The sequence below is a fragment of the Pinus tabuliformis genome, chromosome 8 (assembly GCF_031772625.1).
Source record: "Pinus tabuliformis cultivar Carrire ecotype Pingquan chromosome 8, CPIR1, whole genome shotgun sequence".
Classification (NCBI taxonomy): domain Eukaryota; kingdom Viridiplantae; phylum Streptophyta; class Pinopsida; order Pinales; family Pinaceae; genus Pinus; species Pinus tabuliformis.
In genome coordinates, this window is record NC_142294.1 from 2,013,390,601 (window position 1) to 2,013,413,486 (window position 22,886).

The window sequence follows — 22,886 nt, forward strand, 5'->3', positions numbered from 1 at the left end:
GCCCGCGGTGTTTCCTTCCATACAGCATCAAGCCCTTCACGGACGAGGTATTATGTGACATTGCTCCCTTGATGTTTGTGATGTATTATTAGGCCAACCATACTTGTGGAAGCGACATGTTGTGTATGAGTCAAGGCCTCATGTTGTTATTGTTACTTTGCGAAACAAGTTGTACAGCATACCGAAGGTAGCACCACCTACCGCCATCTCTTTGGTTACTGCAAAATAATGCAGTAAGCTCATTTCCAAAACTAGGAAATTTGTTTTCTTGATGGCACGCCCTTAGTGAAGGAAGAAGACAGTGGCCACGACCTCTAGATAGGGCCCCTCCGCACGACAACAACAGATGGACAAGGTCATGGAGGAGTACGAGGACATCTTCACCTCTCCAACAGGGGTGCCTCTGCGTTGTCAGGTCAATCACTCTATCGATCTAACCCCAGGTGCGCTACTGCCCAATGGACCAATCTATCGAGGCTCCATTCTGGAGAATGACGAAATTTGTTAATCTAGGTTGTCATTGATGTCAATATGGCAGTAGTTGGGATGGAAAATATTCTTGAGATGCTGCAATGTGATCGATGAAGATTCCAAGTCACTAACGAAGAAGTGTTAAGTGTACCTTTATGATCTAGGAGCTCTTGATGACCTATGTGATGAATGTCCTTACCTTTGATGGTCTTAATGATCTTATGAAGCCATAACCTTAGATGTCCTTACCTCCAATGTTCTTAATAATGGAAGACTATACGATGACGATGAAAGACTACATGCTGCATATGATTGATGACATGTCATTATCTTGAGGACATGATGATATTTATAAGCCTAGGAGCCTTGATGAAGAAACCAAGCAAAAGTAAGCTCATCCATGAGAAGCCCATCCATGAAAAATGTTGTTTTCCTATATTTTTGCACTAAATAATGACCAGTCACATTAAAAATTATTTTTCACCTCCTTAGAGGCAGAATATCACCATGATACCTTCACCATATTGAAGAGCATAATTTTTCCTTTCCAATGAGCTATTACATAGCCCAAAACTCCAATAAGTTTGAAAGTTATGAATTTTTAAAGTTAAATAATTAAATCTGGACATGGAGCCAACCAGAGCAATGTACGCAAGCCGGCCTCCAAACAAGGACTTCATTATATAACAACATGAACCTTAGTGATGCATCATGGTCTCCAATGTTTTGAGGCCGAGCATGATGCTCGTCACTATACCACAGGTTCATGTTGGGATTCTCTCATATCACTTGGCTGATTCAGATTTAAATAGGAATGCAACAAATTACAGAGATAACCATAAACACAAAGATGCAGCGGAAATAATACTTCATTTCATTAATGTAAAATACTGAAATATGATTACAAACATAAATGGAAATAAACCAGCGAGGGCGATGGTAGCTTATCTCTGAAAAGAGATGTAGTAGTTACATGCCTCTAAACTGCCTTCCAATGAGGCTCAAGGGCCTTTTTATTATTGAACAATAAGAGGAAACCCTAAACCAAAAAAACCCTAACCTGAGGAGATGTAACACCAAGAGTTTATGGGCCCCATTGGGGTGAGTTGGACATCCAAATTCCCGGGGTCGCGACTTGGTCATATTATCTCCATTTGATGTGCATGATAACCCGTTGGAAAGATATCTCAGGGAACTATGATGGAAAAGAAAATTTTAGTTAGAAAATCGTTGGTGGTATATTTCCAAAAAACGTCGTTTAGGGCCTCAAAACAACTCCAAAAGTTTACGACCCGAAAAACTGCTAAAAATAGTAAATTGTGCTACAATTAAGGAAACTGAAAAACTAAAAGAAGCAATGGTGGGGGTCCAAGTGGAAGTGGTGGGTGGCCACCAATATCCACCTGGATCATTGGCCCTTGATTTAAGTCACCAAGGGAGGAGCGAAAGAAAAAATCTTTTGGTCTGAATCTCAACAGAAGGCATTCACAGAGTTGAAACATCACCTCTGCTCTGCACTAGTTCTCACTTTACCAGATTTGCAACAACCATTTGAGATCGAGATAGATGCTTACTGTTAGGTTCCTATAACAATAGGTTTCATTTTTCATGATTGACCTAGGAAATGCCAAATATGTTCATCTTTTCATGCTGCAAAGGTTCCATATTTTGTAAAAGAATTAGAAAAAGTTAAAAAATGTAAAGAGGGTATGCCCTAAAAGAAAAATCAAAGGGCAAGAAAAATTAGTTGGTCAGAAAAAATGATAAAAATGAACCCCAAAGAAAGACCATGAAAGTGGCTAGCCAAATTGCCATTGCTAGCTTGATGGATGGCCCAACAGTTCAATCTGGACCATGCCATATTTTAAATTGCTTGTTCTAGACTAGAGAATGAATATCTGTCCAAACAGTTCAAGATTGGCAGATCACTAGCTAAGTAGAGAAATTAAGGAGCCCAACTGCTTAATCTGGGCCCTTGGAAGAGATAAGAGTAGATTTAGATAAGAGGGCAGTCAAAAGAAAAGAGAATAATCAGGATCTGCAAGTCTAAGTGCACCCATGCAAAAGAAAGAAAAAATGTTAGGTGTATTAGGCTGGGTAAGTAGTTGGAGGTTGCAGACAAGGTTTGGAACACCTGGTACATTGTCAATCAGAGCTTATTTCACCAATGAAAGGAATGTCAAAGCAGTTGTTTGGTGGCAAAACTATGGAAGCATGTCTAATTCCCCTCTTTCCCCCATAAATCACTCACTAACATCCCCTGAAGGACCTTGGGATCTGCCCAACAAGTCTTGTTTTCACTTCATTTTTGTAAAAATACTAAGTCAAGCTTTGACTTTCTTCAATAAAAGAAGCCACATTTCTTGTGTAAAAATCATTCTATACTCCTTTCATCTTCTTATGTCTAAGTTTTCATACTATGGACTTAGCATTCATCCATTCAGTTTCAATCCATAAACTCATATTAACCCCTAATTCTATTATATAGCTCCCTAAAAACTACTTCCCTATCCCTATTTCTACTAAAAAGCATATTAAAAACCCAAAAATAATAAATATTCCCACCCCTTGGCACTATAGCCATATAACATAAGTCTTGGGAAATAATAGTCCATTTGGGACTACTATTAGCCCTTCCGAGTCCAAACCTGGGGTTAATTTAACATTCGGTCAAATTAAACCCCCCCCCCCTCTCACACATAAACCTTATAGCAATATCTTCCGCGCATACATTTTATTTGGGATTAATTTGATATTTGATCAAATTAATAACCACCGGCGCCCACTTACAAACCCATATAAAACCCACATAACCTAAGTTTCCCCCCGCGGTATATTTTATAATAGTTAATATACGGGCGGGTCCCCGCGCCGTATCACCCCACCATGTCCGCGTCCCGTCAACCGTTGATCTGTGCCCTGCAGATCCGATGACCCAGGTGAATTTCGGAGCACCCCCGACGTTCGACAGTTAGCTTCCGATAGCATAGCGGTTTCTCCGCCGTACAAAAGACGCGTGTCTCCATGTGATTGTATCGGAGCCCCTCTGACACTTACCGCCTCCGTATCAAAGGCGGTCCGATAAAACCACAAACCGCCTTCTGTCTTCCCGCCCCTGACGTCAGCGCCACGTCGCCGCTCACGTCACTTTTGCATCGACCCGCTATTGCCCCGTGTCATTGCCACCTCATCCCCTTGCGTCCCCACCTTGCCACCGTGTCCTGTGCCACGTCGTCGGCCCCATCACCTGCCACGTCACCCTGTCGTACCCGGGACCCGCCGATGATGTCATCGCAGAAAAATGCCAAAAAAGCACCAAATATGCCAAAATTGCATAAAAACGTGTGTTTTCGACCATTTTTGTTCATTTCTATTGGACAAGTTGGAAGCACCAGTGCATGCCATTTTACGTCGTTTGTCCGCCCAAATGCAAATTTGACTATCCCAGCCACTGCCGCCTACAACTTCGACTCAATTGCTCGCCATTGAACCAGCTCGACACCCTCGGCTCTATAAAACCAGGTATTTGCCCAAATTCTACCTGTTTACCCCTGTTTTCGCCAATTTCTCTATTTTTCTTGCTTAAAACTCTGCAACTATCCAAACCAAGCACATTTCTGCACCTAAATGCTGCTTGAATTTACTCAGTAACCCTATGTTCATGAGGAACCCTCCGAACCCACGACAACTTACAAATTTGCCATTAAAAAACATTTTTAAGCTCGGGTTGTCGGCAAAACTCCATACAGCCCAGCATTGTCCCCTTTTTACCACATTCCACTGTAAAAACTTCAGTAATTAAGCTGAGAACTATCCCCATTTCCCTCTGCAGTTTGCCCATAATCTTTTTAATCCCTGTGAATTCATCAAAGAAAAGAGAAGTTTTTCAAAAACTCTGCAAAGTGACCTCCTTATAATAGCCATAGACCTTGAAAGGTTATTGCCTCATTTGAACTCATTGTATAGTTCTTTTACAAATCCTTAAAAAAGATCTTTCATCAGTCTGTTGTTACATTGATCTTGTTTCCAAGGATAAGTATTTATAAATCTCAAAATGGCCACTCCCATAGCATTAAATATTGCTCCCTTGAATGCACCACATAGGAACCTGGAATGGCTGGCCCTTGCTATAAGAGATTACCAAATGAAGGAAACAGTGGAACTCACCAACAAATATCATATTGAAACCTTTTATGAGTTAAGAAAGAAATACAGAAGCAATGCTGATATCCTTGGTATCTGGGAGTCCAATCTACCAATCTATTATCTCCCACAAGTTAATGTGTTCCCTGCTATCCATCAGTGGTGTGAGAATTATGAGCCCACTCAAAGAGCAATTTTGGCTCCATCTGGGACTGTGTTGTTTTACATCACCCCTCAAGCCATAAACAATATGCTCAATTTTGAGCCAACAAAGCCAATGGTTCCTCTCTCCATGAAACTTTTGCTGGACCAAGGTGCCAAGCTGCCCAGTTCAGAGATCACAAGAATTGCCCAGTTGTTCATGCAACCAGATTGCCAATTCGAGCAACCTCCTCCTTATCTGCATGTATGTTTAATGAAATAGGAAGAATGCTGGTAGATATCATATCCTGCATCTTGGGATTCAATACCAGTGAGTATGTGGATGAGACAATTTTAGTAATGTTGTCTATGTTTGCTCCGGGACAACCCCCTGCTGTCCAATATGATTATGCCACCTTTATTGCTGATAAGATTCATGAGCAATTCATGAACCTGGAGAGAGAAAGGGTGTTCAAACATACCTCCTATATATATCACTTGCTGATGTACTATCAGCCTGATAGTTTCCCTGTTTTCCTCAGAAAATTAGATGCCAAGGGGGAGCGAAGGTCTGTAATATTCTGGTCACCAGTCTGCCACCATGTTTATTACTCTCCATATACATATTGTGAGTTCATTGACCTTTTTGTCTATCCAGCTACTTGCTTATTATCAACAAATCCTCCTCCCAGACTTACTGATGAGATGCAAAAGATCCTGCAACTTTCCAAAAGCTACAGCATTGGTGACTGGTATTTTTACCAAAACCACACAGTAATCAGGGTTTATGGTTGTGAATTGGCCCCTTACAGACTGCCCAAATATGTCCCCATGAGACTATTTGCCTTGGAATACTTCCGGCAATTTGGTAATGCAGATCTGATCCATTTCTATGGCAAAAGCAAAAAGGCACAGCTGAAAATCAGACATCAATTGGGCCCATTCATTTTCAATAAGAGAGAAGAAGCCTGGGTGGAGGCAGACAAAATGTTGAAAAATTTTCTGTTACTAAAAACAAGCTTTTATTGGGCACCATATGACCCCAATCACTTTATAAGCCTTAGAAGAATCAAATACAGGCTTGCAGCATATGAACACTGCACTATCCCTCAAATTGAGCAATTTGCTAACCAGCAAGAATGGGTAAAGGGCACTCTAGTTGAAGAATTCTCTGAGGAAGAAATAACAGAAAAATCAATCAAGGATCTTGAAAAAGCAGTTGACTTGGAATCTTTTGGACAGGTGTTTTTCACAGCCCCTCGGCATCTTGGAGAAGGCACCTCTTCTGTCATAGCTCCCCAGCAAACTGCCCAAGTAAGTGCCCCACCTACAGCAACAGATAAAGGAAAAGCAGTGCAGCATTCGGAAGAGCAAGTACAAAATTTGGAACAGTAAGAAGCAATGACAGACCGTCCTACTTCTACAGATGGACAGAGTCAAGGGAAAGACCCTGTAACTCAAGCAAAAGTGACTAAAGTTCCTATGCTACAGACACCTCTAAATGAGGAAAGGGAAAAGAATAGGGATTGACAGGAAGAGACCCCTCTAGGGACATCCACAGAGCAACAAGGAGAAAAGTTGCAAAGGTTAAATCCTTTTTCGGAGGAAGAAATGCCAGAAGGGCCCACAAAATAGCAAATTCCCCCAGGCATGGAGACATCGGCTAGCTCTTTTTAGCAGGAGCAAGAGAGACAGTAGGGGGTGGAAGTAACATCCACAAGGCAACAGGGCAGACAGGCCTTTGATATTAAAAAAACATTCACTGATATCAAAGCCCGGAATGAGCCAGTGAGACTACAGCTGTACAACCAGCTAATAAGGATGGCCCCTACCAATCAGAAAAGGCTAATGGCAGCCTATGACATCCAGGAAGGAAGATTGACCCTCGGTCACTTCAGACCTACAACTCAACAACCCCAATCAGTTGTTGATTACATTAGAACCAATCTGGAAGTGTTCGCCAAGGATATCCATCCGATGGACTAGATTGAATTGCACAAGCAGACTAGGGAGATCGTATATTCTACTCTAGTAGATAAGACATTGTTAGCCCACAGATTGCAAAACTCTTTGCACAATACTGCTGCCCAAGTAGAGTTAGAGAAAGCTTCATCACAGGCCAAGGACAATAGAATCAAGTCCTTGGAGGAGATTGTTATAGAGCTGGGACATGACCCCACTGATCCCAAGGGTGTGCAAGCATTGATAAAAAGGAAGGATGAAGACATAGCTGCCCTAAGAAGACAAATCAAGCTATCACCCACATTGCATCCTCATGCTACAAAGGTTGCCCAACAAAAATAAGAGCATGACGTAGTAGCTTTGCTTACAACCTTACATAAAAGGTTGGTAGAGACAGAAAGTGCCTTGGAGGCATCATTACAGGGGAGATAGGGAGAGTTGGCCTCTCAGCCAATTCAAACAGCTTAGACTCTCACAGCTGCTCATCCCATGGCTACCACAATAGTCCCTCCCACTGGTATAACATCAGAGGTAGGTGCCTCAAGCTCAGCACCAATTTCAGCAACTACCTCAGCACCTACAAAGCAAGGCACCAGCTTGAAAATGGACAACATGATGAAATAAATAGAAGCCTTGGAATTACAAATGGCAGAATTGAAAGAAACCAAGGAAAAGCTGGCTAAGATTGAGGAAAAATATGATAAATCAAAACAAGAAGTGGCTGAGAAGACAAGGGAAGTAAAGGCCTTAGAAAGAAGAATAAAGGAGCTAGAGAAAGAGCTCACTTTTGACAGGACCCTAGCAGATATCAAGAAAATCTTATGGGCCAAGATTGGCCACTCCATTATAGACCAATGGCAATCCACTGAGAATATTCATGAGCAAATGGATTTAATAAGCTTGGCTCAGTTTGAAAACCAAAAGGCTAGAACATCTCTAGGAAACATGCCCGAGCAAGCTAACAGAATGATCCAATTTCTGAATACTCACACCAAAGGGCAGTTGGCCGAATTGGGAATCAGGAACAGGACTGAAACTATTTTGCTAATAAAAAGGGTGCTAACCCTTAGGAATTTTGTGCATACATTGGAGAGAAAATGCTAAGAGATGCAAGCAAAGGTGAATGACTTCAGAATAAAGATTGCAGCATTATAAAGCAGAGGGCTACCTAGCCTAGTAACCAGTGCTGGAAAACTGTTGTCACATGAGCATTATGCCAACAGAGTAAAAAATTTTGCTTCCAATCAAATCACAGCTTCCTCAAGCACTTCAGAAGATATAGGGCCTCCAACTGGATTGGTTGTCTTTGATAAATTAGAAAATCTATTCTATATTGCACATGAGATAAATCATCTCTTTGAAGAACAGCCAAACTTTTACAGATACACAGAAGCTGATGAAACACTGATAAAGATACAAAGACATCAACTACCTACAGAAGATTGGTGGAGAGGAATGTTGGAGACGTTGCTTAGGTGATTTTGGGTATTAATTCTTTTTTTGTAAACTACAGTTCAGCATATACAGATGGAACGGTCCAGCAAAGTAGCATAAAGCAGAATTGGAATGTCAATTACAGCTCATCAAAAGTAAAGTAGCCCAGCACCAAAGATGAAGACCATGAAGACCAAGACAACAACAGGCGGCATAACAGCACTAGAAACGCACAAGCAGAATAAATGCGCGGCAGGCAGCTGACTCATTCAGCCCAGAAAGTGAAAAATTCTCTGACATAATAGACAGCTAGCAAGCCAATATTAACTATAGTATTTAATTCTTCGTTTACTTCCTTGGAAGAGTTGGTGATGTAATTTATTACATAAAGACTCATCATCTAGATATTTTGTATCATATTTTTGTATATATACCTCCCCATAGAACGTATTTGGGGTTGGTTGATGATTTTCTCTCTAAGAGCTGTGCTGTAACTTACAGATTTTCTAATACAAAGAGTTGATGGAGTTTATGATTTCTACACTGTTTGGGTGTGAATGTGATGAGTTGCGTTCTACTACAGGATTCCTATGTTGTTTAATGAAACAATAAGTTTTTCTAAACCATGTTTTGTCTTTTCTATGTTTGCTAAATTCACATGTATGATTCATGATCTCAGCGACAGAGAAAAAGAATAGCTCAGGACTTGTTTAAATACACCCTTTGCTCAATCTCTATTTCTAATTATGTTTTCTGCAGAATTGGTCATGAATATGAATTCTTAATTGCTCATATTTGCACTGATTCTTTCATTATGAATGTTGTTTAGGAATTCTTAACTGCTCCTAGATAATATTCTCACCTTTCCCTCTATCAGCATAGTGAAAGATCCTTGATTGCCTTTCATTCCCTGATTCCATGCCATCGATTCCTAAATTTGAAGATTTGTTTCATGGATACCTATCTGGCTCTGTAGTACTACTTCTTTCCCAACAAGCACTTTCAGTAGTACACAGTCATTGACTCCATTGCCCAATGGTTTAAGCTTTTCTGAGAGCTGCATATCAGATCTATTTGAAACCATCATCCAACCAAACTCAAAACAAAATCCTGCACATTATAACTAGCCTAAAATTACACCAAAACAAAGTTAAATCATAAAGAGAGAGCCCTCTCTGGTTGCAGGTAGGCTAGGACCTGTAGCTAAAAGATTGGTTAGTGGTTACCTCGGCCGTATTCCCTTGGGAGTCAAAGGGAACAACCTTAGTGCTAACATCATTGGCGACTCCAGTGGGGAACGAACCAATTTTTCAATTGCTATCTATTCCTTAAAACTACACATGAAGCCTGAATGTCAGCCAAGAAGCCTTTAAAACTGTTCTTGCTTTGCATTTACAGGATTAAATAAAAGCTGCTTCAGTTAAACTTCATTCTAGTTTTAAGCTTCAAACCGCTGTTCCAAAAATTTGATCAGTTCCTTCCTAAAATTGGAAATTCTCCCAGAAAAATACCAAAAACAAATTTGGAAGCTGGCTCCAAAGAAGAAAACTCGTTATACCAGGTCCAATCCTGACCCAGATCCTCCAACTACTTTTGACAATCCTATTTTAATCCCAAAGATTCTTAGGAAACAAGAGGAACAAGAAGATCATGCTGATTCTAGCCCTGAAGCAGTTCAGCAAAGTTATATTCCAACCCCTGCTAAACCTTTAGTCCATCCTCACATAACTCCTTCTTCTCCTTCTTCCTCATCCACCTCTCAAAGCACCTTCTCTACACCACCATCTACTACCCATATTTCTACCACCGTTACTGCTGTTCCAGCTGTCCCATTTCTTCTTATTGTTCCATTTGTTCCTGTAAATATGGCAAAAAGATATGCCCCTTTGCAGCTACCTAGAAATCCCGGGGCTATGCCTTAGGATTATCAAAGTAAGATCACTTATTTTGATGGTACAGGTACATATACTGCCCTACAACATACAAAGAAAATGCAAGACTACTTTGAGAATTATGAGATAGATGATGATGATGTGAGAATGAAAATTTTTGTCCAAAGTTTAACAGGTGAAGTAAGAACTTGGTTTAGGGCACTTGCTACAAATTCCATAGCCAATCCGGATGCCATTTACCAAACATTTCTCAACAGATGGGAAAAGAAAAAAGATCCACTGCACATTTTATCTGAGTATGACACCATAAAAAGAGGCCCACAGGAAACTGTCCTAGATTATTGTGCAAGATTCAACAATGTTTATAATGCCATCCCTCAAAACCTTAGACCTCCACCTGACTTAGCCTTAATAAAATTCCCTGATGGATTTGATTCTGACATGGCATATCAACTGAGGGAAAGATCCCCTCCAACCTTAGCAGACATACAGAATATAGCTGTTAGTGTAGAGGCAAACCTAATTGCTAAAAGAAATAGGGCAAGAGCTGAAAGAAGAACTACTTTCAAGGAAGAACCTTCCGCATTTGAACAAAAATTGGATGAAATCATCAAAGGCATGGACAGACTTGGGGATAGGGTGGAAACCATCGAGAGAAAGTCATCATGGGAAGGCCAACCAAGTACTGTAGAAACCCAGACTTTAGAAAGAATCAAAATCCAAATGTTGGAAGGGTTGGTCCCGACCAGAACATTAGACCTCATTTTCAAGAAAACTATGCTGAAGCATCAACATCTAGTGAACCAACCGAGGACCCTCATATCAACTTAATGGGTTTGGATAGTGAACAACAAGTCTTTTTAACACAAGAAGATCAAGAGGCCCATAATTGCAACCAATTTCAAACCAAATCAGGAGAGTCTGTTACACAAAAATATCATCACATGATTATTTACAGTCAGTATGGGTCTATCATCACTTGTACTGTCCTCCTAGGCAAGTCTCAGACCTCAGCTCTTCAAGTCAAGCTTTGAAAATAAGAGAAAGACATTAAAAATCAATGAAACTCTGGTTCCACACTTTCTCTCACTGTTACTTGCGGTCCCGCACCTTCTGTTTACAAAAACTGTGGACCTGCCCGCTCTGTCCCTAAATGTGTGGGTGCGGACCCCTGTGAAAGTCAAAAAGGCACAAGTTTATTCTAAAAAACTAACTTTGGGTTAATTCTAGATGATTCTAGAAGGAATTTTGATGTGGATTTGCCGCTCTTAGGTGGTTCATGCATCCCAAAAGAGAAGGAGCTAATCCCTTGATGAGAGGAGCTATCCCTTTGAAGGAGGGCTTTATCCCTTTGAAGGAGGACCTAGTAACTTCCTTCCATTGCACTATAAATTTAGGCATTGGTCTGGTTGCTAGGGAGGTTAGAAGCTAAAGATTTTTGAGGGTAAATGCTAGTGAAATTAAGACTTCCTAGTTGAGCTTAAGAGGAGAGATCACATACCTTTTTGGCTTCATTGGGAAGTGAGTGAAACTTGTCAAAGTAGGGGAGACTTCTTGCTGGACCCTTGGAGGAGCTTGTACAGCGTCAAGGCACAAGTTGTAAAGTTCTTTTTCTTTTGAATTAATACAATCAAACTCATTTTTCTCAACAAGTATCTCATGTTATTTGTTTCATGAACTCCTTGACTTTCATGTTAAATATGTTTTATGATATTGGCTTTTCAGGTGCTATTTAATTTGTTTGCTTGTTTGTGTTTGCAGATTCGCGACAAAGGAGCTCATTTGGATCGAAGGAGCGAGGGCATCCACAAACTTGCGTTGGACCTAAGGTATGCCCTAAAACACTTGTTTGCCTTTGTTTATAAACACATATTTAGAGAAAGATAGTGTCTGGTTGGTTTGCTTGTCATTAGGTCTTCTTTAGATTCTAGGAAGGTCTATCTTGTCCGCAAGATCGACTTATTCTGTGTGACAAAATGGCGACTCCGTTGGGGACTTGATTTTTTCCTTGTTTTTACTTTTACCTGAGAAACTGTGTTTTTGTTTCTGTTTTTGGCTTGTTGTGTGTAAAATTGGGTAGAGTTTGTAGATCCAGGGTTATTTTTCATTTTTCATAACTTTGGGAGAGGACCGCACCCTAGCCTTTTGACACAGTGCGTACCTATCCGCACCTTTGCTTTTAGCACAGAGCGGGACCGCACCTGTGTTAACTGTGGACCTGCGGACCCTGTCAAAATTTTGAAAAACCTAAGTTTTCCTCTGTTAGTTAGCTTAGTTTTTGTTTAGAAGTTATTATCTACTGCCCAGACCTGCATATAACTTGTCAAAAGCTTTCCTTAGGTTAATTTCATTAGTGTTAGGGTTTTAGGTGAAATTCCTAGGAGTTTTGCTTGTTGGGCTCGTTTTTCATTTTGGTCTTGTAGTGGCTCTGAGCTTAGAAGCTGTAGGGACCTCATATCACCTTGGTATCTACTAGCCTTCTTATGAGTCTGAACATTTATGAAATCTCCCCTTGTTGAGGAATCCGCTTTGAGTTTTCTCTTTACAAAACTTCGAAAAGCTTGTGTTTAAAAGTTCGGATTTTCATTTTCAATAAGAAAACAAAATTGGTTGTTCTTGACTGATTTGTGATTCTGCATAAATTGGTCCTTAGCTTACATCTAGCTAAGTAAAACATCCTTAAAAAAGACATCTTGTAGGCTTTGACTTCAAATAGGTTTTTATAATTTATAGATCTCAAAGTTAGTCATTTCCATAGTTTTGAGTGTTTTATAAAAAATAAAAAATAAATCTCTTTTGGAAAAAAGTTTGTTTTTTGTAGTGGTTGAGTGCTTTGAAACGAAAAAGGGAAATTTTTGTGAAATAACTAGTTGTCTCGTTTTGAGTGCATTGGAAAGGACAAAATCTTCTTTTTAATTTGTTTGGTTAAGAAGGATTTGTGTTTATAAAGTATTTGCATTCTCAAACTCTTTCTTAGCTAGAAGTTCATCGAAGAGAAAAGATTGTTTAAATCATCTTAGGTGCATTTTTAGTGATTTTGAGTCGAGTCTTCATACCACGAGTTTCATCTCCGCACCTTTTGACTTAAACAAAAACCAATAAAAATAACGCTTAAAGTAAAATTCATCTAGCAACATTTTTATTTCTAGGGCTCTGATACACCAACTTAGCTTAGGCTAGTGTCTTGGAGTAGAAAAGTAATTAACTCTCCAAGACAGTAAAAACAAACAAGTAGCTGTATCTTGTGGTAGGGAAGAGATCCAATTTTTGCATTTACACTTTGGGAAAGCTCCTCTTAAAGGAGAAGCACGAGATCATGTCCAAACCAGTGTGGGAATCAATCCTTCCTCATTGGGAATGATGCCAGATATTCACGTATTAAAAACGGTAAACCTCAAATTAACCATTGTCAAGGAGCCTGGGGTCACTTGTTGGTAAACCTTGGATTATGTCAAGGAGCCTTCAAGGGGATTGAGCTTGCTACTCTGCCCTTGCGTGCGTATCGGATCATAGATTGTTCCCCCAGGTATATTTGTTTCAGTTGGTAACCTTAGTGGCCATATTCTTTAGGATTCTTCCTAAGGTGATAGTGGTGGGAAGATCCCACTGTACCTGGAGCAGACGTCGGCTAGACTCACTTGGATTTTCTAGGGGGTTCTCTTCACTCGAGACGGTTAAGTGGAGGAACTTGTGCCAGTCTATTCATTAAGAAAGTTGCCAGGGTAACTGTTCCAACCACCATTTCTGTATTGAAGTCTGCGACGTTGGATTTCATCACCAACTAGTGTTTTCAGTACGGAAAGTTACGGTTTGTGTGTGTTTGATCTCCTTGATTCTTTAGGCGTGTGATTCAAATTTGTTTGGTTCTTTAGAGACTTTAGGTGGTTTTCATTGAGATTTTACTTTGTTTGCGTGTGAAGTAGTTAAAAGTTTTTAACCGTGGCTGAATTACCGAGGAAGTCCCGTAGACTTCGGGGCCAACCTCCTGAGTTTTCACCAAGCCAGCTTGAAGGCTTGAAAGTCCTCGTAACTCCTAGAGATAATAGAGTTGGGTCACCTGAAGAAGGAGAGTCTTATTTAATAGTACATCCTGATTTTCAAGCGTTAGTAGCAGATTACAATCTGCAGTCAGTGTCTGTTTCCGAAGTTACTGGTAGCTTTTCATCTACTAGTGATATAGGTGAGGAACCTGAAATATCCAAGCCTGAAAGTGAATTTACTGCTACTCCGACATCGGGGTTTGCTTCTCCAGCTTCTAGTGGTCCTGGTTCACCTAGGGTAGAAAGAGTAATCACCCAAGATCTTCCTTCTGGACTTATAGCTATTGAAGAACTTGCTACTCCGGAAGAAGAAGTAGGCATCCCTATCCCTGAAAATCAACCTGTTATTGAATTAATGGAGCGTGAATCATTTTTTTACAGTCCACCTAGGAGCAGTACTTGGTATCTTTCTTTGACTAATTTCTTAGAAAACCCAGGGTTAAGTTTTTCACCACCTCGCGTTCCTTATCACCCAACACCTAGAGGTTATTATCCTCCGTTAAATATGTCAAGACGGTCATCCATGTTTACTCAATAGCCCGAATCCTTATTGTACAGTGGTCCTTCTGTTCCCTCTGGGTATCATTCACTTTCTGGTACTTTTTCAGGAGCATCTCCTCAACCCATTGAGCAAGGGTTATTAACTGGAAGCAATGGTACTAAGTCGTTGAGCGTAGAAGACATTCTCATGATGTCAGGTTCTATTCCCAATCCTCAACCTCAAGGTGGCCAGTTACTGCCTGGGGGCAACCTCAATTATCGCCTGGGGGGCAACCTCAAGGTACCCAATTTGCGTCTGGGGGCCAACCTCAAGGACAGTACATACCTACGGGACAGTACCTTCCTCAAGGTCAACCCCAGACTCAATATGTACCCCAAGGTCAACCCCAGTATCAATTTATACCTCAAGGTCAACCCCAGTATCAGTACGTGCCTCAAGGGTATCAACCCCAAGGTCAGTACTCGAACCAAGGTTTCCAACCACCCTCCGGTCAAACATATGTTCAAGGAACGGGAAATGTACCTTTAAATTATCAATCCTACCCTCAACCCGGTTATGGTCCTCAATATTCTCAACCTGTTATGGGTCCGTACCCCGGAATGAATATAGTTTGGGATCCATCGCAAACTGAACAGGTGTTGCAGCCAAATGTACAGTTGTCATCTCAAACTGGACAACCCTTAGTTTCTGGTACACCCTAGCAACCAGTCCAGTCTAACATTCAAACTTCTGTACCTTCGGTAGTTTCTCAGCCTGGGCCTGGTACGCCTCGTACTCCGCCTCAAACGACTGCTACAACTACCGCAACATCTGTTCAATCTACCCCACCTACTTCTGGAGTATCGACAGCTCCGGTTTCTACTGTTCCTGTATCTACTCCTCAGACATATTTACCACCGTCTGGATCTACGATTCAAACTTCGGTTCAGATGCCTGTAGGACAACCAGGTTCAAGTACGATTGTCACAAGTCAACCACAATTTAGTTATCAACCGTACCAAGGACAGTACCAGTTCGGTCCTGCTGTGCAACAGCCAGTCTATCAGTATCAACCGTACCCTGGGTACACTTATCAACAACCCCAGTATGGTCCGGTTAATCCTGGTTTTCCTGGAGGATACAATATCCCAAATGCAATTCCTATTCCAAGTTATCCTGGATATCCTCCTCCTGGGGCTGGTCTCATGACCCAGAGTTTTAGGGACCCTAATCGTTAGTTACCATTTATTGCAACTTTGGACTTACCTGAGTTGTTGCGCCTAACGAACGATCCCATTAATTATCTTTTGTTTTGGCTGCCAATGCCGAATAAGTTGCCTAGTGACATTCCTAAGTTCGAAGGTAAATCAGGAGAGGACCCGTCAAACCATGTGATGACTTACCACCTTTGGTGTGCATCTAACTCCATTTCAGATGATTCAATCCATCTTAGACTTTTCTAGCGCACTCTAATTGGTCTCGCGGCCAAGTGGTACATTGAGTTACCGCGAGGCACTTTTTATAATTTTAGTCAGTTAGCTACCTCATTTTTAACTCATTTTCAGTTGCCAGTCCGATATGACAATGGCACGGAATTGTTAACATCGTTAAAACAATCGACGTCCACTTACATTTCAGATCATATTCATGAGTGGAGACATCGACGGCGTTTAGTGAAGGTTTTTATTCCGGATTAGATCTTGGCTGAGTGGTTTGTAAAATCTTTGTTGCCAAAGATCACTGAAGATGTAGCTAAAGCCGGAGTTGTTACTGAGGAGCAAGTAATTGTTCAAGAACGGTACCTTGACTTGGTCTATACTCAGTTAGGTACGTTACACGAGAAAATTCCCGATCTTCCCAAGCAAAATCAAATCGCTGCAGCTCCTTCGGGATCTCATGCCGCCGATGGTATGATTGGTACGGTTAACACTAAAAGTAAGAAGAAGTCTTCCAAGAATTCTTCTCCTATCATAACCTTGCGTGATTCCCCAACAGGAGATTCTTCTGCAGAGATTTCCGTCGATATTCACGTTGTAGAGTCATCTGCATCCAAATCAAAATCCGGTGGGAAGAAGAAAGGAAAGAAGAAGAATAAAATAGACAAAAATTCAAAGGAGAAACCTGAAAAATCGGAATCCAATGATGAAAAGCGCAAACCTCGTTATCCTTGTCTCATTTGTGACGATGAACATTTTACAAGAGACTGCCCTCATCGTGGAGAGGTTACGAAGATTGTCAAAGTTTCCCAAACTCCTGCTGTTTTGAAGGATCCTTTTCCAGCTCAAGACAGTAAGATGATAGGTTCTTCCTCGAGTGCCAATGAAGAACCCATACTGATGATGTCCCATGTTAGGATTGCGACTCGATCGCAAGATTATGGTAGTAAAAGTCCTGTTGATGGTAAAGAAGCAGAATCTTCTCATTCTAATCCATCAACCTCAGCTCCCGGTTCCGATCCACTACAAATCGAGAAACCTAATCCAGACTTGGTAATCAAACCGCCCGCCAAGGGTATACTTCGAAAGTCAGCTTTCAATCCAAATGAGAGAGTGGCTCAGAACTATAACACTGTTGAGGATTTAGCTATTTCACCCTCAGCAATGTCGGCTTTGGAGGTGCTGCAATCATGCCCAACACAGCGTAAATTACTTTTGTCGGCTATAGGAGCTGTTGACGTTTAGGACTCGAACCTAATAATTTTCGATCTAGAAAATAGTACACCACGCTTACCTCATCAAATGGCTTTCCAAATTCCAGTGATAGTCAAAAACAGGCCTATTCATCGTACTGTAATTGATGAGGGAGCCTCAACGTGTATTATGTCGATACAGTGTTGGAGATCGCTTGGTTCTCCTTCACTAAATCAATCCCCGACGATTATAAAGGCCTTTGATGGCCGTGGGTTTCATCCTTTTGGCATTCTACAGGATTTTCCTATAAGGGTTGAAGGAAAAACCGTTAATCTAGATGTGGAGGTGGTTGATGCCCCTCTAGATTACAACCTTCTCTTGGGTTGAAGTTGGTCTTAAGCTATGACAGCGGTCATTTCATCGGTCTTTCGGGTTATAAATTTCCCTCATAATGGAAAGATCGTAACAATAGACCAGCTGGCTTACTTCTCATCCGACCCAGCCTCTTCTGAAAGTATTCAGCATGTCGGTAAAATGACTATCCCGTATAAGGATGTTGGAGTAGGACTAGTTAAAGATGTCGGTTTACTAGGAACTTTTCCTTTTCCTCCGATCAACACATCTTCTTCATTTGCAACCATTCATATGATTACGTCAGACACCATTGTTTATGATGATCCTTGGATCATTCCTTCTGAATCTGAGATAGACTCATTTGGTGATGTCATGCCTTTGAGTCCATATGAAATTGCGTATGAGGCCGTGCAATCGTTTACCGACCCATCTTCAACCGAAAATGACTTCATGAATGTGGTCCGTGAGGAATCACTTTTCACATCAAGCTAGGATTTAATCACATTTTCTAAACTTGTTCAATCTGATGAGAAAATTCGTGAAATCATATGTGTAGATGATTTACCATGGGAAGATCTCCATCACAGATCTTCGTTTTTACCCGAGAATGATCGTTTTGAAAATGATTTCTCATCAATTTTTACGACCGAATATGTCAAGGAACCTCAGAATCCACTGAAACATCCAGATTCAGAGTTAAATTTGGGAAACATCTCTCGAACTATTCCTATTGACATTTCGGTTACGCCTGGAATTGTTGAGAACATTCATATAGGTGCCTCGTGTACAGATGATGAAATTCAAATATATAAGGCCCTATTTCAAGAATTCCGCGACGTGTTTGCCTGTCCTATGAGGAAATGCCAGGAATTGATCCCGCGATTGTTGTTCATGAGATCAAGACTTACCCGGACGCTAAACCCGTCTGGCAACGTTTGCGTCAGATTCACCCAAGAAAAGCTGGTGCAATTAAAGCAGAAGTTGAAAAATTACTCAAAGCAGGTTTCATTTATCTGATCCCGTTAACAGATTGGGTATCAAATATTGTTCCGGTTAATAAAAAGCAGGGAACAATAAGAATATGTATCGATTATAGGGACATCAATCGAGCCTATCCAAAGGACAATTACCCAACTCCCTATATCGATCAAATCATTGATGATTGTGCCAGCAGTGAAATATTCTCCTTCATGGATGGTTTTTCCGGATACAATCAAATCAACATTCTACCTACCGATCAACCAAAAACGGCTTTCATTTGTCCATGGGGGACATTTGCTTATTGCAAGTTACCTTTTGGGCTTAAGAATTCCGGAGAAACTTTTCAAAGGGCCATGTCTTATGCGTTTCATGACATCAAGCACATTGTGAAACCCTATCTCGATTACTTGCCTGCTCATTCATTACATCGAGCAGATCACCTCGTCCATTTACGAGCAATCTTCATGAGGTGTAGGCATTATCGGATTCGGTTGAACCCACACAAATGTGTCTTTTGTATAGAAACGGGTTGATTGCTGGGGTTTGTAGTTTCGAAAGTTGGCATTCGCGTCGATCCCTTGAAGGTCGAAGCTATTGTCAAATTGCCTCCTCCTTCGAGTCTTCGCCAACTCCAAAGTTTGCAAGGGAAAGCAAACTTTTTACGACGATTCATTCCTAACTACGTTGAGGTTACAAAGGGTTTTACCGGTTGTTGAAACAGAATACTCCATTCTATTGGGACGAGATAGCTCAGAAATATTTTGATGCACTCAAACACGCGTTGACCCATGCACCGTTATTGCATCCTCCCAACTATAACCAGGATTACTTCTTGTATCTCACCGCCTCTCATTCCACCATTGGAATGGTCTTAGTTCAGGAAGATGAATTCGGTACTAAACATGTGATATATTACCTTAGTCGAACCTTAAATCCGACTGAGCTAAAATACTCACATGTGGAGAAATTGGCATTGGCAGCTGTTCAAGCTGTCCAACGTTTTCGTCACTACATCTTACTACGTAAGACTATAGTAATTTCGGATTGCAACCCTATGATCTACATTTTGACCAAGAAATTGATAGGGGGCAAGTACTCTAAATGGATTGTTATCCTGCAGGAGTTCAACTTAGAATTTGAGAAATCTAAGTCTAAGAAATCTTTAGTCTTTGCGGAGTTAATGTGTGATTTCCCGCGTACTGATACAGAAACTGTGGCAGAGGAACCCATTGCAAATGAATCCTTGTTTCTAATCAATACTTTAGATCCGTGGTATGGGGATATCATCGTTTATCTCCAGACCCAATCCTTTCGACCAGAAATATCAAGGTCAGAACATCGGAAAATACAATTCCAGTCCCAACAATACAGGATTATTGGAGATACTCTTTATCGCCGTGGGGCGGACTCTATTTTTCAACGTTGCTTAACTCACGAGGAAGCTGAAAGGGTTCTAAATGACTATCACTCTGGAGCGTGTGGCGGTCATATGTTTGGGTATGCCACAGCCCAAAAGATATTGTGCGCTGGCTACTTCTGGCCGTCTTTATTTAAAGATTGTATTACTGCGGTCCGACAATGCCACAACTGCCAAATATTTGATCGAAAGATGCATGCTCCACCTGCTCCTCTCCATCCTATAATTGCCGTTGGTCCTTTTGCCAAATGGGGTATCGATTTTATTACATGTAACCCTCACTCGGCCGGGGGGCATGCGTATATCATCTTTGCGGTAGATTATTTTACCAAGTGGGCCGAGGTGATGCCTACATTTGAGGCAGACGGCAAGACAGCTGCAATTTTCGTGTTCAATCATATAATTGTTAGGTTTGGTGTCCCACAAGCGATAATCACTGATCATGGGCATCATTTTTGAAACGTTATGATGACCGAACTTACAGGCCAGCTTGGTTTGCGTCACGATAGTTCAACCCCTTATTATCCACAAGCTAATGGTCTGGTTGAATCCATCAACAAAGTTTTAGTCATTATGATCCAATGAATCATTGGGATTCATCGGTCGAATTGGCATAACATGCTATTTTCAGTGCTTTGTGCGTACCGAACTTCAGTAAAAACATCAACAGGGTTCACTCCTTTCCAACTAGTCTATGGTCTGGAAGTTGTGCTACCCATTGAATGCGAAATCCCGTCACTGCAAATGGCCATCAAATTACTTCCAGCCACTTCTAAAGAGGAAAAGCATTTGTTATACTTGGCTCAATTAGATGAGAATCGATGTGATGCTGCATTGGCGATCGAAACTCACGCAAAACGTATGAAAGCTCAGTATGATGGAAATGTGACCCCTCGAAATTTTTCGGAAGGAGATCTAGTCTTAGTTTACGATCAAGCTAATGATAAATTAGGCATTGGAAAATTCGTTCCTATGTGGCATGGTCCCTATGTTGTCAAGCGAAAGCTAGCAAAAGGGGCCTATGATTTGGTAGACTTTGACGGGGACTCTTTGGGTAAACCCAGAAATGGTCTTTACCTGAAGAGGTATTATGCTTAAAGAATGGGTATGGAGATTTTTAGTTAGGATAACTTTTCTTTCTAGCTGGTGTGTTTTAGTTTAAAAAGTGTGCTTAGCTTAGAGAGTGTTTTTTCATCATTATTCCTGCTTATCTTGGTTTTACTCTTGATATTGCAGATGTCGATGCCTCTCCAAACATACATTGGTTTCGCTGATGGTGCTTGTCGTAATACACGGAACATTTCTTCCGTAGCTTGGGTTATCTATTCGCCCTCTGACGAGTTAGTATCTATGCATGGGGTAAGCCTCGGTCAAATAATGAACATTACCGAGTATAGTGCAGTGATTGAGTTATTATCTGAATCTATTTCATTTGGGATTCAGAGTTTAATAGTGAGGTCAGATTTTGAACTCGTTGTATTACAGCTTAACAGAGTGTATGCCATTAGAAATCCAGTATTATTAAGATTATTTTTGAGAGTGCGTCTCTTGGAACGTGAATTTTATTATACTGAATATCAGCATATTCCAAGATCTTTAAATACATTAGCAGATGCAATTGCTTCTCGAATGTTAAGTAGACATTTGCAATAATCATACATGTAAATTTAAAACCATTCCATAACATGATTTACAAGATAAGTCGATAATAGTGATATATATATAGGAGTGTGTCGAAAAATACATCGTCCTCGATCATAGGTTGAAAAACACCTTATGATCGGCAAAAATGATAAGTACAAAAAAAAAATTTCATATGTGCCCACAATAAGTGATCATCCTATCATTGGTGATGATCTCGATAAGAAACCACTGCATGGGCCACCTTGCAAAGGAACCTCCTAAAAGGTCCTGGGACCCCAATCACATAGTGCTGAAGTCGACGAGGAATGTCATCTATAGTGGTCTCTGGAATATCTCTTGTCAAGCGCTCGAGATGGCCCTCCAACTCGGCCAAAACCTCTACTGATTCGTCCTGTGGGGCTGGCGCAGTTGCAACTGGTTGTTTCCTCTCGTAAGGCCAGAGAGCGGCTAGTCGTTGTGGACCCACATCTGCATTTGAAACTTTTGCTATCAGTTTTGGGACGATGGAAAAATAATAAAAAAAAATTAAATATGGAAAATGTTGAAAATGATTTTACCTGAGTCATCCCACTTCTCTCTTGGTGGAAGAGCCATGTCTGGGTCGCCACGAAAATCTACCCCAGCATAAGGGAAGTCCTGAATAGAAAATACCCAGTTTTCCAACCATTGGAAATACTCAGGTTTGAATCGAGCAACCTCTGTCCTCTCGTCCAGGTGACGGGCCATAACTGCAACCCATCGCATCAGTTTGGGCTCTCGAGGAAGCCCAGCTCCAACAGTAAGGTGCTGCGGGATCAACATGGGAACCCTCTCTAGACCAAAACTCACAACCAAAGCCCCATAACCAAAGGTCTTTAGTTGTCCGTTCTTGGCCCTGGTCAGTTGGCCTTTCACATTGGCCAACACAGCATTGCACCAGTTGAAGATGGTGCCTCGAAAGCAATCAACTGCCATACGCATCTGGGATCTGGTGGCAATATGTAATGCATCACTCCTGCAAAGTCTGGTGACAGTAAACGTGATCACCATGAGCTCAGGAGGGGATATGGTTTTTATGTCTATCGCTTTGTCTCTAGCCTGGCTGTTGCAGAACTCTAGCCGGAGGCTATCGACAGACTGGCCACCTGGTCTAGCCCCAAACAGAGTCAAGTCTTCGCCTCTCTTAGGCAAACCAGTCAAGAAATATATGTCCGCCGGCTCGATTTCAAGCTGGTGGCCACCAATGAAGAAGCACTGGTCCTGTATGCTCCATCTGTCAACCAGCCACTATAAGAAATCCACCTGAGCCCTCATGCC